At 51.8% G+C, this 5,958-nt stretch overlaps 1 protein-coding gene across 5 annotated transcripts in view; it reads right to left on the minus strand.

Moving 5' to 3' along the window:
- The window catches only part of kalrna (kalirin RhoGEF kinase a), a 72,280-nt gene that overhangs the window by 65,574 nt on the left and 748 nt on the right, over positions 1-5,958 (minus strand). The gene's annotated exons all lie outside the window — the stretch shown is intronic.

The following is a 5,958-nucleotide window of genomic DNA, read 5'->3' on the forward strand; positions in this document are numbered from 1 at the left end:
CGCCATGGTTCAGCTTCGCCACGCGCACGCCGAGGCGCACGTTTCTCGCACGGGCTCGATCTGTCCTCCACGCTGTGTGATGTCACCGTCATTTACTGGAAAGCGATAGTGTTTCCAAACATCCCGTCCACTGTAACTCACCGGCCCGCCTGGCTCTGGGCGCTCCTTTGTGTTTTCCATATGAAGCAGAACCCCCCGATCTCCCCCCCCCCCCCCATCTCGACCGGTCCAACGGTTACAGAGCAGAACTGACGCACGCCGCGTGATAGATGTGCCGCTCAACGGCCTCCGTCATTGCGAACAGCGGCTGAACCCAAGGAGGACGCAGGCGAACCGGTGCCAAATAATCAAGGACAGATATAAGCAGGACCTGGAATGATGGACCTGGAACGATGGACCTGGAATGGTGAGGCACTCTTAGAGAGCGCATCCATAATCAAACTGTCCGGAAGAGTTAAATAAACTCACCCAACGCACATATTTCACGCGCCTCCGTTAAGCCTCAGCGGCTCTGAATTAGAATTCTGGAGCAGGTTTTCTGGATGGACACCAACATTTAATGGGTTCCTTCTTGGCTCCTCAACCTCTGAAACCATTTTGGGGAACATCTTTCAAAACCTGCCGCAAAACACTCAAAAAGAAGAAGACTAAACGGGACCTATTGTTCTCGTTTTGCCCTGTATTATATCGCCTTCCACTCTATTTGCTTTGCAGGTTTTGTGGCGTTTGGGTTTAAAACTGTGGCCCAGATTCCAGATTGGGCACATTTACATCACGTGTTCAGATGGTGAGACTCCCATTATGAGATCGGCCTCTTCCTCTTGTTTGGCAGCTGTTTTTCGGATCTTCCTTGTATCCCGACAACGACAGCGAGCGGTGACGCAGCTTCTTCGCTCTGTCCCCCGTCCGGCTTCCTGTTTGCACGATATTACAGCTGATATCAAAGCGGCCCGACGGCAACGTTCTGGAATTAATATCAGCTTCCCTGAACCAAAATACAAATAAAATACAGATTTTCCAATAAGAGTTAGCGACGGTCCTCACAAAGGTGTGAATCTCTACAGGACCCTAGATGTGTTGACTGGGATTAGCTCCGTATCCCAGGAGTTATTTTGTCCACCCCCCCAACCCACCGGTGAGCCTGGTGCCCCCCAGAGATGCAGGGAATAAATGTCCTGAGAGAAATATTAAAGAACAACCCCTACAATGATCTACGCCCAAACCTGAGATAAGAGGCAACTTTTGCCGTCTCCTTCTGATACATTCAGGATTAGGTTGGGAATTTACGATGGGAGTTGGAAAATAGGCGAAGGTATGCTGTCGTCATCCTCCTGCAGACGCTTGTTTCTCCGCACGGCGAGCGCGCTCCTTCAGCGCGTGAGAGATGATCCGATTATTAAGAAGTTTGTGGTGTCTGGAGCAGCCGCAGAGCTGTTTGGATGGAAGCTGGAGATACTCCGAGTGGGAGTCGAACACCCTCGGAAAGGACCTTAATGTTCGAGTTAGCCAGGTCAAAGGTCGCCACGAAGTACGGCTGGTGTCAGTGGAACACGTCATGTAGAGCAGCTAAGCCCGTTTCCTGCCGTGGTACCGGCTCGGGTTCAGTCAAGCCGCTGCACACCCAGCGTCCGAGAGCACGAGGGACGCGAACTCATAACAATCCTCAGTCTGAATTCATCAAAAATGCTAAAAATAGAACACACGGACTCTATTAGTCACAGAGAAGGGAGCGCCGACCTCCTGGAACTTTGACTGTTCTGTTCTGTGTTTGGCTTCAGCGTGAAGGTTGTGGGTTTGAATCCAGGCCCAGTGCGCACGCTGTCCCTGAGGCCGTGCCGGCCAAATGTCAATATTTGTGCGGCGACGGCCTGAAACGAGGGAGTAACGGGAAGAACTGGCAGCCACCATCATTTTAAATTTCAGCCTTTGTATAAATGCGTTCAAATGTCTGAAATTAGCAGCTACCAGCAACCAGGAGGAGCCGGCACGCCGATACGGAACGCTGCTGCTCATCAGAAAACGCCGGGAAACGACAACAAAGACGAGATTTTTGTCTCCTAACACATTCTTTTGCCCTTCGTCTACATCTCTGGGTCATTGTGGCCGTTCACGGCTGTGTCGCATCTCCTCCATGACCCAAAGAGGACAGATCTGGCCCAGCATTCCCAAATCCAGGGGTGGGATTTCATCCTTCTGACTGAAACGTCTCCAAACTCCACCTCCGAGTGGGTAAGATTGTATTTAGAATTTACTAAACAGATTCACACGTCATGATTAACCACCAGGCAGCAGCCCATCTCAGTGGCTCCACGCCTGTGTGGGTGTGTGTGTGTATGTGTGTGTGGGTGTGTGTGTGTGGGGGGGGGGGAGTGTAAGGGACGTGAGGACATTTCATCTGGTAAGACGTGGTTTTAGGGTTCAGGGTTGGAAAGGGTTTAGGCTAAAGCCAAGTTTAGGGTTCGAGGGCTTGGAGACGTGTCACTAAAAGTCCCCACAAAGATATTAATGTTATTCATCTATTTAATGTGAGAGCCTTTAGACCGATGAAACACACTTTGCTATTTCTATTCACACACACTAAAAAACTGTTTGTTTGATGCCAAGCAGGGGAAAAGACTGTAAATTGCCCTGAGCTATGACCATAAACCCGAATGGTGCGTGTGCTCCGTTCCCCAATGGTTAAGTGGCCGTTAACATTAAACGTGGGGGGGGGGGGGGGGTCAAAAAACACCAAAAAACAGTTAAACAGCCTGCAAGATCCAAACTCATTTGACAAAGAGAGAGCAGAAAGCTTAGATAGCCCCCCAGCACCTGAGCGACGCCATTTAGCATCTGTGCACGTCATCGGTGCCCATGCGCACGGCTGCAACGCCCCCCTTTACACACGCCCCCTTTTAACACGCCCCCCTTTACACACGCCCCCCTTTTAACACGCCCCCCTTTACACACACCCCCCTTTTAACGCGCCCCCCTTTTAACGCGCCCCCCTTTTAACACGCCCCCTTTTAACGCGCCCCCTTTTAACACGCCGCGTCTTTGGTGCGGAGGTCACTCACAGCAGCTTGTGCCTGCTAATCAAAAGAAAGCGGAAGCGTTCCTATCTTCAGCATTCAGCTAGCGCAGCAACAATAGCCGCTATCGACAGACAGCTGGCGTCGGCTGCCTGATAAACGCCCTGATTGCGCGTGTGTAGGTATGATTGTGCGCCACTTCCTGTCCCCGCATGATAATTAAGGACCCTACTTGTACTCATTTCCAGTTTTCCTGCAGGCGTGTGTTTTTGTCGCGCGACCACTGGCAGTTGAATGAGTCCATTTTTATCTTTTAAAGCATCCATTAAAGTGTCTTCTTATCCGTAACCTCCACATTTAAATTCAGGGGCACTGCAGTTAAGCACTGGGGGCAACAATCCGCCAGGCGACGTAGGAAAACATGTGTAATTCATGCGGCATTAGCATTAGCGGCCTCGGTTTGCATGCTAATAACAAAGAGGCGCGCTCTGCTGCGAGCGGGGATGATTTAATAATCCAGATGATCGGGTTTCAGCGCACATCTGATGTCACACCTCTGAGATTCTCCCACCCGCCGCAGACGCTCTTTGTTTTCCTGGCGTCCCGTTGACCTGGATTTCCATCTCGCTGCGGCGGGGGCCGCTTGTTCTCCAGCGTTCCGCTGCCGCTCCAGCCCGCTTGCTTGTTACTGTCAAAATCTGGACGCAGAGGTGGCGATCTTCACACCTGTTTGCCATCTTGCGATGAATCGGTGAACACAAGTCAGCATGAGGCTCGCACGTGTGGCCTTTGTCAAGTCTGACAGCACTCGGGACGGGGGGGGGGGGCTCATTCAGGCTCGCAGCAGATAATCGGGCAGGAAGTCATCCTTAATTTCCTCTCAGCTGAAGCTGCTCCAGTCGGAAAAGTCCCAGAAAAGCATGAAAAGATGACGAGGGCAACCAGAACCCGGCTCACCTGCACCGAGGTGGAACCAGGAAGTATTGGATATCTGCAATGATGGACAAACGAGGTCTAAAGCGGCCCCCTGGAGAGGCAGGAACCTGCGGTGGCTTCACTTCCTGTCACTACCGTTACAAAACATTGAGCCTGTTGGTTCAGAGCCCTTCGCAGCACAGGCTGCCATTTCTACTGGACGCTAGAACCTTCTGGAGGGGCAACGAAACGGGCTTTTCCTCCGCGGCCTCCACTCAAACCTGATGCAGGAATTTAAAATAGAGCAAAACGGATCAGTCGCGGGTCCAAACAACGTGACGGACACGTGACAGAACGACCTGCGCCAGAACCTTCTTCCTGCTGAGTGGGCGAAACCAGGCCAATAGCATGCTAACGCTGTCATAGCCCATAAAAGTCCATCAAAAAGGACGTCCTCAGACATGATATCCCGTTTCCGACACACCCAGATCGTTGCCGATCACAATCGTAACACGTTAACGAAGTCATTTGGGCTGGATGTTAGCACGACAAGCTACATCCAAGCGTGATTTGTCTTTCTTTCCCTCCTATTGTCTCTTCTTCCCTCCCAGAGAAGTCATAAAGAAGCTGTCAGGCATCTTCCGCCATGTTCAGAGACACTTCCCGCCCGCCCGCCCGCCCGCCCTCGGCTGCACCGCCGCAGCATTCATCTTGATTATGGCTTGTTTCTTCCCTCCTGCGCTCCCTGGGACTCGTACTTGACTTCTCTCCTAAAGTCGTCGCAGCCTTTGATCAGATTTCAGTGAATCAGACAGGATTCTATTTTTGCAGCCTTTCATAGTTTGCGGCGATGACTCAACCGGCAGACTTTCGTTCCCATCTCCTGGAAACGGAGCCGAACTGGCAACCGGCTGATAAAGGGAAAAACTGAAACGAGGACATCACGCTCGATGCGAGAAACATCGTAACTTTGTTGTTGTTCGGTCCACCGGGCCTAAATGAACGTATACGCCGTAAGAATGCTAATAACACGATGCTAACGACTGCCAAATTTCAGCCTGACTTCTGGCTAGATGCTAACATCCTTGACGCTAACGTCCAAGCTAATTCCATGGGAGGTGGAACCAAGGTAGCAAATTCTACAAAAGACCCTCAAAGAATCATTTAAATCCTAAATGATTCATATTTAATGACAGAAAAGGGAAGAGTCCAACTCCAGAGGGAGGGGCTTATTCTCTTACTGCTGTCGGCCACAAGGGGGCAATCACGTGACCCCGGCTTTCCTTACGTTTACAGAAATATCCCATTTTTCACAGGAAACCTCATCAGGATGGCGGAGGTGGGTGTGGCGCTGAAATCCTGAGTCAGGAGGAGCGCACGAGCTTCCCGGGACTTTTATTTTCAGTTCTACGGTGGGAAAATGGCATTAGAGGCAGTGTTAGCTGCAGCAGAGGCTACAGAACGTGTCCCGGGGCACAGGCGTAATCGGGTCTGATGATGCGCGTCGCCCTGATTCAGAAAAGGCGGCGAGCGGAGAGGAAGCAGAACCTCAGAGCTCCGACATCTGTGATTAATGACTCTCAGAATGGGCCTAAATTGACAGCACCTGCTTCAGCACGCAGGTGGCGCTGCGCACGAGGACTCAGCCCGCGCCTCCAAACGGGGCGTTCCAACCTTTGGAGGGACGAGATCTCGGCTGCACATCGCTCGGCAGATCGAAGACTGGGATGTTGAGGGAGGGGGGGGGGCAGAGGGAAGCATCTGTTGCTGATAAAGGAACGTGGAATTAACTTTCGCTGGCTCGGACCTGTGAGCAGGCTGCAGTACCCACGAACCACCAGCAGGAACCTTCCTGGAGGAGCCAGAAATCATGGACCTTAAGTAGAGTCAGCAGAAGATTCTCATGACTTCCTGTGGTTCCTGGTAAATGATTACTCCGGCACGCTTCAGCAGCCCTTCCCTCTCGGCTTTGATCTTTGATCTGCTGCTTTGATCGGTCCCGTTGATCGGGCCGGTTCTGGCTACAGCAGCC

The sequence above is a fragment of the Takifugu rubripes genome, chromosome 1 (assembly GCF_901000725.2).
Source record: "Takifugu rubripes chromosome 1, fTakRub1.2, whole genome shotgun sequence".
Lineage (NCBI taxonomy): Eukaryota > Metazoa > Chordata > Actinopteri > Tetraodontiformes > Tetraodontidae > Takifugu > Takifugu rubripes.